The sequence below is a fragment of the Neophocaena asiaeorientalis genome, unplaced genomic scaffold (genome assembly GCF_003031525.2).
Source record: "Neophocaena asiaeorientalis asiaeorientalis breed wild unplaced genomic scaffold, Neophocaena_asiaeorientalis_V1.1 scaffold379, whole genome shotgun sequence".
Lineage (NCBI taxonomy): Eukaryota > Metazoa > Chordata > Mammalia > Artiodactyla > Phocoenidae > Neophocaena > Neophocaena asiaeorientalis.
In genome coordinates this window covers 262,970-274,264 of record NW_020172145.1, presented here as the reverse complement: position 1 = coordinate 274,264, position 11,295 = coordinate 262,970, and positions in this window count along the sequence as shown.

Here is an 11,295-nt window from a genome sequence, read left to right as displayed (position 1 = left end):
AAAGAAGAGGGGGGGGGGGGGGGAAGAAGCCAAAAGGAGCAGAACAATAACAAAGTATAAAAGTATAAAGAATAAAGTAAAACTAGAAAAATAAAAAATGTATTAGAATAAGTAAAAATATAAATGAATCAACAACAACAAAGTAAAACAGAACCACAACCTAGAAAAAAAAGAAAAAAAAAAAGGCCGGAAAAGGCCTTGGCTGTGGGGTGGTGGGGGCGGGGCTTGGGTGATGTTTAAGCGTGGGGCGGGGCCTATGCTTAGGACCTGGGGACAGGCAGCACGGCCTAAGGGGGGCCCCGGAGTTCAGGAGGTAAGGCCCTGGGTGGGGGTGTAGGGGCAGGGCTTAGGCTTAGAGCTGCTGGAGGGAGCCTCCGAGGCCGAAGGATTAGGCTCAGGACCTCAGCAGGCTCCCTGGAGCCCAAGTGGGCAGGGGAAACACTGGCCGCGCTCCCTTCCGTTCCTCCGCTCTCCCGAGGGTCTCCCCTGTTCCCCCTCTGGGTGTGGGAACCCCTCCCCTCCCCCAGCCGCCCCTCAGGGGCACCGGTCCCGTCCCGCCTCCACTTCTCCTCCACGCTCACTTCCCCCCCATATACTACCCAGTTGCTTGGAGGTTCCTCCCATCTGTGTCCATGGTCCTCCACCAGTGCCTGGTAGGTGCCCTAGTTGTGCGGAGCTGTGAACTCTGCATTCTCCTCGACTGCCATGTTGACTCCGCCCCTCCTGGTTCTTTTCTTGCCCCTTTTCCCCACTGTGCTGAGCTGGGTACTGTACCTCCATCCACTCTCCAAACACTGTCATCCTCCAGGTCCTTCGTCACATCTGTACTGATGACTCCTGAGTCTGTTTCTCTAGCCTTGTCCTTGCTAATGTGATTCAGGCTTGAATAGCCACCCCCTCTCTGGCTGGGTCCACATGAAAGTTCCAGCAGCCTCTCAAACTGTACAAGTCTGGTTTTGTTCAGCAGCATCTGTTCTCTCTCCGTCGTCTGCCCTCACCTACTCTGTCCTTACTGACTCTTGGATAAAGGCCTCACCCTCTCTGACTCCTTCAGTCTGGAAACACCTTTGTGTTTTTTTGCCAGTTTCTCTACTTTCTAGGTTCTGCACTTTCTTGTTTGACCAGGGGATGTGTGTCTCCCCTTGTGCCCAGTCCTGCTCTCATTGCCCCAGCAATTATGATAACCTCTTAACTGACCTGTGTGCCTCCAAAGTAGCCTTTGTTGTGCTGCTAGAACTAGCTTCTCAAAACACCTAACTTGTGATACTGCTTGTCATATTGCTTTGCGTAATATTTTCTCAATAAATGCTACTTTATTACTTCCACAGCTTCAGTGACTTTATCTGATAAATTGAAAGATTTAGACTAGATAGCTCTATAATCCAGCCTTCGTCTGATATTTTATATGCCTCTAAGAAATAAAGGATGGGGTTTCCATTTGATCTCTGCCTGAAAATCTTACCGTTGATGAATTTGGGCCCAGGTGATCCCGACATTTGAGGCTCACTTTTAACTCTGAAACTCTTTTTCTCTGCCCCGTGGATTTAACCAATGTCAGAAAATCTCAAGTTCTCAAATCAGTGTTGCTCAGAATATAAAATATACTCTTGAAAAATAGGACATTAGACATTTTCTAAAGGGTGGACTATTTGAAATACCTTCTTATCTGTAAACACCTTGAATTAGGGAGTTCTGTGGTCCATTCTGCTTCCAAAATGTCAGTGTCTTTTTGCAATCTCATTTATATGCTGCTTTGGGGTTTTAAAATGATTTGTTTCATAGAGTCACACACTTTTTTTTAAACATTTTTTCTCTTTTTATTTAAACAGAAAGTCACAAAAATTATAATCATCCTCATCAGTTCACTCAGTCCCATGTAATTAATTTTTTTTTCATCTTGATCTTTTGTTAGCACTTTTATGAATTCATCAGTTTTCCATTAGAGTTCTGAAAATGCTTATTCATTCAGTTCAGCAGTATAGTCAGTTACCAGAAACCTGTACTTGTCAGAGTCTTTTCCATGAATTCCTTGAAGATGAAACCCTTCTATAGGAACATTTTTGCAAAAGCATCAGAGTACACCCAGAACTGTCTCTAAATGACAAAAGACTTAAAAATGATCACAGTTAAAGATTTGATGAAAGTTCATAATAATGCAATTGACAAGGAAATTTAGTTATTTCTGAGATATACCTTTTAAAGTAATAACTAGAATTATGACTTATAACATTATATCAGAACATATAAGATTTTTACGAATTTCATGTAATGTCTGAAACATTTATATTAACATATTTCCATACAAATAACCCAAAGAAAGTTTAGTATTAGGTTTTTTTTTATACAACAGGTTCTTATTAGTCATCAGTTTTATACACATCAGTGTATACACGTCCATCCCAATCGCCCAATTCAGCACACACACCCCTGCGGTTTTCCCCCCTTGGTGTCCATACGTTTGTTCTCTACATCTGTGTCTCAACTTCTGCCCTGCAAACTGGTTCATCTGTACCATTTTTCTAGGTTCCACATACATGCGTTAATATACGATATTTGTTTTTCTCTTTCTGACTTACTTCACTCTGTATGACAGTCCCTAGATCCATCCACATCTCAACAAATGACTCAATTCCGTTCCTTTTTATGGCTGAGTAATATTCCATTGTATATATGTACCACAACTTCTTTATCCATTCGTCTGTCGATGGGCATTTAGGTTGATTCCATGACCTGGCTATTGTAAATAGTGCTGCAATGAACATTGAGGTGCATGTGTCTTTTTGAATTATGGTTTTCTCTGGGTATATGCCCAGTAGTGGGATTGCTGGATCATATGGTAATTCTATTTTTAGTTTTTTAAGGAACCTCCATACTGTTCTCCATAGTGGCCATATCAATTTACATTCCCACCAACAGTGTAAGAGGGTCTCCTTTTCTCCACAGCCTCTCCAACATTTGTTGTTTGTAGATTTTCTGATGATGGCCATTCTAACTGGTGTGAGGTGATACCTCATTGTAGTTTTGATTTGCATTTCTCTAATAATTAGTGATGTTGAGCGGCTTTTCATGTGCTTCTTGGCCATCTGTATGTCTTCTTTGAGAAAAGTCTATTTAGGTCTTCTGCCCATTTTTCGATTGGATTGGTTGTTTCTTTAATATTGAACTGCATGAGCTGTTTATATATTTTGGAGGTTAATCCTTTGTCTGTTGATTAGTTTGCAAATATTTTCTCCCATTCTGAAGGTTGTCTTTTCGTCTTATATGTGGTTTCCTTTGCTGGAGTCACGTACTTTTGTGTGTGTGTTCCTTATGGTTTTCTTTGAGGTGACTGTGACAGTGTATCTCTCAGATCTCTGATTGTAAGGACTGTAGTTGCTCAAGGCCCCAGCTCCTGGCCTAAAAGTCCATTCCTGCAATTCCATGAGGCCACGTTTCCTGCCAGCTGCTGTCAGTCAGTGACCTGAGCTAGGCTAGGATATGAAGCTCGTGCATCACTGGGAGAGGCGGGTTCCACTGACAGATGGTTTCAGCTCAAGAACTCCCTGACAGTCCTGAACTTTTCTTAGAACTGTACCACATTCTCAGACGCTGCCGCCCAATCTTCCTTCTCTTTCCCTTTCACTTGGGGTCAGACCAGCGTTACACAGCCTCTCAGCTCCTCCTCATTTTCTCTCACTGGCATTTCCCCTAGAAAGTTCTTCCGTGTCTTGGGTACTGCTTCTTGGGTGACCTGGACTCATCTACAACCTATATTTGGTATCATAAGAAATCCACCTTTCTCCATGGAAGGAGATGGAAAATTTGGTCTGGTTTTAGCATCATTTGTACACCTGCAACCAGTCCCGCAGATTCTTTTTTCCATAGCAAAGGCATCCATTCGTCTTTTTCTTAAAAATGGTTTTTTTCCTACTAATAATTAAGAATACATAACATTTGTGGGAAAAAAACACATCTGTAATAAGAAGGAAATAAAACTCCATAATCCCTCCATCCCTGAATAACCACTGTTTTCATGTCTTTTCTAAAATATACCAGAAAAGTTTTAAAATAACAATGCCTAATAAAAGTTGATCTCTATAGTGGTTTAGTAGAACAGTTGGCAAACTTTATCTGTAAAGGGTCAGATTAGTGAATAATTTTGAATTTATTGGCTCTGCAGACTCTTGTAACTTTACAACTCTGCCCAGTGGGGTGAAAGTAAAAGTAACCCTAGAGGAGGTGTAAATAGAGATGTGGCTGTATTCTAGTTAAACCTTACAGTATTTAAAAATCGAGTAGGAGACTGGATTTGACCTGGGGGCCGTGATTTGCTGACCCAGGATTTAATAAAAAGAGGAGATCTTGTTGAAAGGCCTAATTTGTGGCTGAATGGGAATTTTCAGACCTTATTTAAAATGACCCATTGGAGCCTGTAGAATCAGCCTGAGCCTTTTGCCAAGTGGCTGCTGGAGCAGAGGCCCCAGCAGTGTCCTGTAAGAGTGCGACTGCTACAGGCAGGGCTCGCTTACCTCTGTGGAGTGGGTCCCAGGCCACAGGGGGCAGGCCCTAGGATGTGTGAGAGGCTCCTGTTTGCTTGGAACTTCCCAAAAGGAGTAGCCATTATTTAAATTGGGAAGGAGAACCACTAAGCTGACAGCTACACTGTGCTCTTTTGCTGTTGTCAGGCATGAGTTAAGTAGGTTGCAAACCCTTCCTAATGGGCTTTTCTCATTTAATTTTGTGGCTACATAAACTTTCATAGCAAATAATGAGTTAGGGCTGCAGCCCAAATGTTATGGACTCTTTATGTATCTGGAGAGCCTGTGTGTGCAGCTCTGCATTCTAATGGCCGCTTAACCAGGCACTGCCTGGGCTGAGCAAGCTTGTTTTGGCTTGAAGATGGATTCTGCAGAATGCGAGGGGAACCCACCAGGGAGCTCCTTGGCCTCACTGCCACCCTCCCCTCTCCACGGAAGCATTTTTTCCCCAAGACTTGACAGCTGTTCCTCTTGGGTCGGAGTGAATTTTTCCCTTGGCTAGAATTCTGACTGTGTCTGTCGTGATTTGAGTGCTGAAGGATAAATTCTTACCTAGGAGTCCTGTTTTCAGCATCTACACTTGATACTCCTATTTGTCCCAGGAAATCAACATTGACTACCTATTCTCTGGCCCATCTTCTGGGGTGGCACGCTGCCTGGTTCCTGGCAGGGCGGTTGTAGTCCAAAGGGCTGAAGTTTCAGTGAGTGGTATTTGGAGGGATGGCTGGGAGAGGTGGGGAGAGCAGTGGGCTTTGGAAGGACAGGAGGTGCAGGAAACTCCTTTTTCTTGCATTGTCCTCAACCTCAGGCTCCCGGCCCCATGTAGCAGCAGACCTTGCTTTACCCCTCTAGGGATCCTGCCATTTAGAAAACCTGGGCATGAGAACTGCATGTCTGCATGGGGGATGGTGAATGTTGGAATGTTTCAGTGCTCTCCCCATCCACAAATCTAGAGGGGTCGTCACCTGAGATAAGACAGAGTGAAGTGGATAAAGCAGGTTAAAAATGATAACGTATAGTGTTACCCCATTCATGTAAAATGTGTGGTGTGTGTGTACACGTTAGTATTTTCGGAGGTAGGTAGGTGCTGGGATTATTGGTGACTTTTATTTTTCATTTCTTTTTTATTATCCGCTTTTACAAATTCCTACAATAGATATGTGGATGGTAATAATAAGAAAGCAAAGCAGAACAAAAATAGCTGCAGAATAGTAGTTATAAGAGACTTTCCTAAAGGACCTAACCTCTGACTGAGGAAGAATTTCTCAGCCCTCTGTAAAATGTTAATCAACTGGTGCTCGTGAAGTTGAAGCTGAGACTTCAGGACATGAGACAAAGGACCTGGAAACAGAGGAGATGGGGCAGTGGCTGGAGTAGAGGAGCATGCAACTGCTGGTTCTGAAAGTGCTGGGGAGGCGAGTAAGAGCAGAGCTGGAGCTACGGAGGAGACTCAGCATCTGTGTTATTTTCCTGAGAAGCCTTCAACTGTCCCTCAGCACGCCATCCTTCCCTGGACGAGTTGATGGCTTCCTTTTCTGACTCCACAGGCTGCTATCAGAGAAGTTTTCCACTGTAGGTCCAATTCATTGAAACAATCCAGTTCCTCTCTCTAGAGGTACATGGGTTCTTTGAGAAACGGAACCATCTCCCCAGTGCTAACAAGGGAACCTGATTTATGGCAGATGCTCAAAATAAATCTCTCCCTTCCCCCAGCCAGAAAACTTTTTTTTTTTACCACTCTAGATTATTTTTATTTTTTGTGGTAAAATAGATAGAACATAAAATTTACCACCTTAACCATTTTTCAGGCGTAGAGTTTATTGGCATTAAGTACATTCACATTGTTATGCAACCGTCACCACCATCTATCTCCAGAACGTTTTCACCTTTCCCACCTGAAACTCCATCCCGCTCCTCCCAGCCTCTGGCAGCTACCATCACCATTCTACCTTCTGTTCCTGTGAGTCTGACTTCTCTAGATACCTCGTGTAAGTGTAACTGACAATATTTGTCCTTTTGCCACTGGATTATTTCACTTTGCATAATGTCCTCAAGGTTCATCCATGTTATAACGTGTCAGAATGTCTTTCCTTTTTAAGGCTGAATAATACCCCACTGTATGTATTTACCACATTTTGTTTATTCACTCCTCTGTCGATAGACACTTGCGTTGCTTCCCCTTTTTGGCTATTGTGAATAATGCTGCCATGAATGTGGATGCATAAATACCTGTTCAAGTGACTGGTTTCATTTCCTTTGGGGTATATACCTAGAAGTGGAATTGCTTAGAAAACTACTCTTTAGTAGCCTGGCGAGAGGTTGAAGCCAGATGTAAAAGAGGTCGTAGGTGGAAGGATCAGAGTCCAGGTATAGTTGGAGAGCTACCCACCACAGCTATACCTACTGAATCAGAATCCTTCTGGGTGCTGGCCTACGAATCCATATTTTTAATAAGTACTCTGGATGATTTGATGACCAGCTAGGGTTGAGGAATCATGGAATTCTATGATTTCAAGGTTTCTTTCCACTCTGTGATTGGATAAAACTCTGTCACCGCTCCTACCCATGGGGCTTCTATGAACTCTTTGGATGTTTTCCTCGCAGGTGGAAAATAGAATTTGAAGAGTGCTCACTAATTCTCACAAAAAGAGAAAGAATGGTAAACCAAGTTATATTTAATAGGGTTATTTTGTTTCCAGGGCAAACAAAAGTTCCCATACCTCACCTGAAGCCCATTGCTATATCACTGTCTTTACCCTGCAAAGTTGTTGATTTGATAAATCTACCTGAAGATCTATAGTAATTCTAGCTACCATTTATTGTACCAAAGAGTATTCCTGACTGTCTTTTGGAAGTATTGCTTTTAATTTCCTCCAGATCTTGCAAGGCACGTATCCAACCTTCCATTTTACAAATAAGGACACAAAGACATTGAGGGCTTAAGCAAGTTGCCTCCAGCCACGTGTAATATACACCTGTTTGTATATATGCAATGACATATCAGAAATTTAGGGTCTAAAGGAATTTCAATCCAATACCCTCATATTCCAGATTCATATTAAGACTGAGAGGTGAATTGTCCTGCAGAGGATGCACGGTGGACGGCACTGGATCATCTGCCCTGATTGACACCCTAATGTGTCTGTAGAGACTCACTCCCTTGAAATTCTTTCATGCTTTCTCCCAGCGAGGCTGTGAGTTTCTTATAAGTATAACCTCCTCTTATCCCTCAGTATCCCATTGTGCCTAGGATAGGGCTAGACACATAACAGCGGGTGACTGAGGGGATAGGAGTGACAGTGCAGATGAAATGAAGAAACATTTGACACGTGGAATGACCCCCCCGAAATGGTATGATTTATTTCTGTGAATGTAAGTGGGAAGAGTTGTTCCTATTAATTATCAATCTAGTGGGGAAAGTACATGGGTTATAGAGCCCAAAAGACTTGGAATTTAATTTCATTTCACTTTTTACTACTGAAGGGGATCAGGATATGCCACCCCCAAATATACCACTTTGGCATAGCATTATTTTGAGTTGAAGGCAATGGAGGATCAACAGATGCAGGAAGAGTCTCTGCCCTCTTGTTAACTGCCTAAAAGGCAGGTCATAAATGTCCCTTTGTGAAAGTGTCCTCCTCTACCAGGAAGAGAAGGACCCTCTTATTACCAGCGATGGAGAGTCAACACTGAGACAAGTGTGAATAAACAGACTTTACTAAAATAACCCTTATTCTCCATTAGTTCCCCCATATATCTCCTAGTCACTTCCACAACATTAATGTCCCTTAAAGCCAAAACTGCCTTTCCTTTGTTAAAATATTATACAAACCCCAGAGACTAACCTCTTCTTTGAGTTTCACTTCTTTTCTGTGAACTTCTGTGTATGTAAACATTAATAAAAATTGTGTGTCTTCTGTTAATCAAGCTTTTGTTAGTTTAATTTGCAGCCCTCCGTACAATCACCTAAGAGGATAGTGGAAAATATTTTCTTCCTGACACTACTTTGACATCTTGGGAAAATTGTTAAACTCTTAGCCTGAGGATCCTCATTTGTAAAATAAAGAGATTAATATCTACTTCAAAGGTTTATTAGGAATAGAAGATAAAAGCACCATTCACAGAGACTGACACATACTGGGCATAATAAATATTAGATCTTTTCCAAATTCCCTCCTAGGAAAAAGCACACCAATCTCAAGGAAAAGGCTGGTTCACCCGTCGCAGGGGGGATGCATTGCCACTGCAACTGGGGCAACTGGAGGTTGAAGTTAGGGTCAAATTTCTGGACCAGAAAAATGTGTCTGTTTATATTAAATCAAGAGAAGAGTCCAGTTGTACAACCATGTTCACAGCAGCATTATTCACAATAGCCAAAGGTGGAAGCAACACAAATGTCTATCCACAGATGAATGGATAAACAAAATATGGTATATACACATACAATAGAACATTATTCTTCCTTAAAAAGGAAGAAAATTCTGACACAGATTATAACATGGATGAACCTTGAAGACATTATGCTAAGTGAAATAAGCTAGTCACAAAAGTCAAATACTGTATGATCCCACTTAAATGAGGGATTTATAGACTACCTAGAGTAGTCAAACTCATAAAGACAGAAAGTACAATGGTTTGCCAGAGGCTGGGGCGTGGGGGGCGGGGGGAATGCAGAGTTGTTTAATGAGTATAGTTTCAGTTTTGCAAGGTGAAGAACTTCTGGAGATTGGTTGCACAACAGTATGAATATATTTAACACTACTGAACTATACATTTAAAAATAAAAATGGTGGGCTTCCCTGGTGGCGCAGTGGTTGAGAGTCCGCCTGCCGATGCAGGGGACATGGGTTCGTGCCCCGGTCTGGGAAGATCCCACATGCCGCGGAGCGGCTGGGCCCGTGAGCCATGGCCGCTGAGCCTGCGCGTCCAGAGCTTGTGCTCCGCAACGGGAGAGGCCACAACAGTGAGAGGCCCGCGTACCGAAATAAATAAATAAATAAATAAATAAAAGATTGTAAATTTTGTTATATGTATTTTACTACAATTAAAAATTAAAAAATTTAAAAAAGAAAAGAGTACAGGAGCAATGAATAATATTTTATTCCAGCAGCATGTAAAGCCACATCTTTTCTTTCTGAGTCCAACCTGAGAACCTGAGGCCATTTCTTTGCAGGCAGAATTCCAACCATGCTGCAACAGGTAAGAAATAGCTTCATAATTTTCAGATTAGCAGACTTTCTCTTCTAATGTCTCACTAATTATCATGTAGACTTAGCATTGAACCATACTTATTATCAGTTAATTAGACCTTAAAATGTATCTTTGATAACACCTCTGGCATTTAATTATGTAACTGGTAACTTATGTTATTATTTTCTTTTAGTTACAAATTGAAATTTTTTATTATTTCTTATTTGATTGTATTTTCAGTTTAGTATTGCTAAATACACTCTCTTTAAATATAAAATCCCCATGGAATTTTTACTAATTAATTCTTTTTTTTAACACCTTTATTGGAGTATAATTGCTTTACAATGGTGTGTTAGTTTCTGCTTTATAACAAAGTGAATCAGCTATACATATACATATATCCCCATATCTCTTCCCTCTTGCATCTCCCTCCCTCCCACTCTCACTATCCCACCCATCTAGGTGGTCACAAAGCACCGAGCTGATCTCTCTGTGCTATGCAGCTGCTTCCCACTAGCTATTGGTTTTACATTTGGTAATGTATATATATACATGCACTCTCTCACTTTGGCCCAGCTTACCCTTCCCCCTCCCCGTATCCTCAAGTCCATTCTCTAGTAGGTCTGTGTCTTTATTCCCATCCTGCCCCTAGGTTCTTCATGACCATTTTTTTTTGTTTTTAGATTCCATATATATGTGTTAGCATGCAGTATTTGTTTTCCTCTTTCTGACTTACTTCACTGTATATCCTGGAGAATATTCCATGAGCACTTGTGAAGAAAGCATATCTCGTTGTTTCTGGAGGGAAGGTCCTACAAATATCAATTAAGTCCATCTTGTTTAATGTATCATTTAAAACTTGTGTTTATTTATGTATTTTCATTTTGGATGATCTGTCCTTTGGTGAAAGTGGGGTGTTAAAGACCCCTACTATGATTGTGTTACTGTTGATTTCCCCTTGTATGGCTGTTAGCATTTGCCTTATGTACTGAGATGCTCCTATGTTGGGTCTATAAATACTTCCAATTGTGATATCTTCTTCTTGGATTGATCCCTTGATCGTTCTGTAGTGTCCTTCTTTGTCTCTTGTAATAGTCTTTGTTTTAAAGTCTGTTTTATCCAATATGAGTATTGATACTCCAGCTTTCTTTTGATTTCCATTTGCATGGAATATCCTTTTCCATCCACTCACTTTCAGTCTGTATGTGTCCCTAGTCTGAAGTGGGTCTCTTGTAGACAACATGTATACAGGTCTTGTTTTTGTATCCATTCAGCCAGTCTATGTCTTTTGTTTGGAGCACTTAATCCATTTACATTTAAGGTAATTATCGATATGTATGTTCCTATTCCCATTTTCTTAATTGTTTGGGGTTTGTTATTGTAGATCCGTTCCTTCTCTTGTGTTTCCTGCCTAGAGAAGTTCCTTTAGCATTTGTTGTAAAGCTGGTTTGATGGTGCTGAATTCTCCTAGCTTTGGCTTGTCTGTAAAGGTTTTAATTTCTCCATCGAATCTGAATGAGATCCTTGCTGGGTAGAGTAAACTTGGTTGTAGGTTTTTCCCTTTCATCACTTTAAATATGTCCTGCCA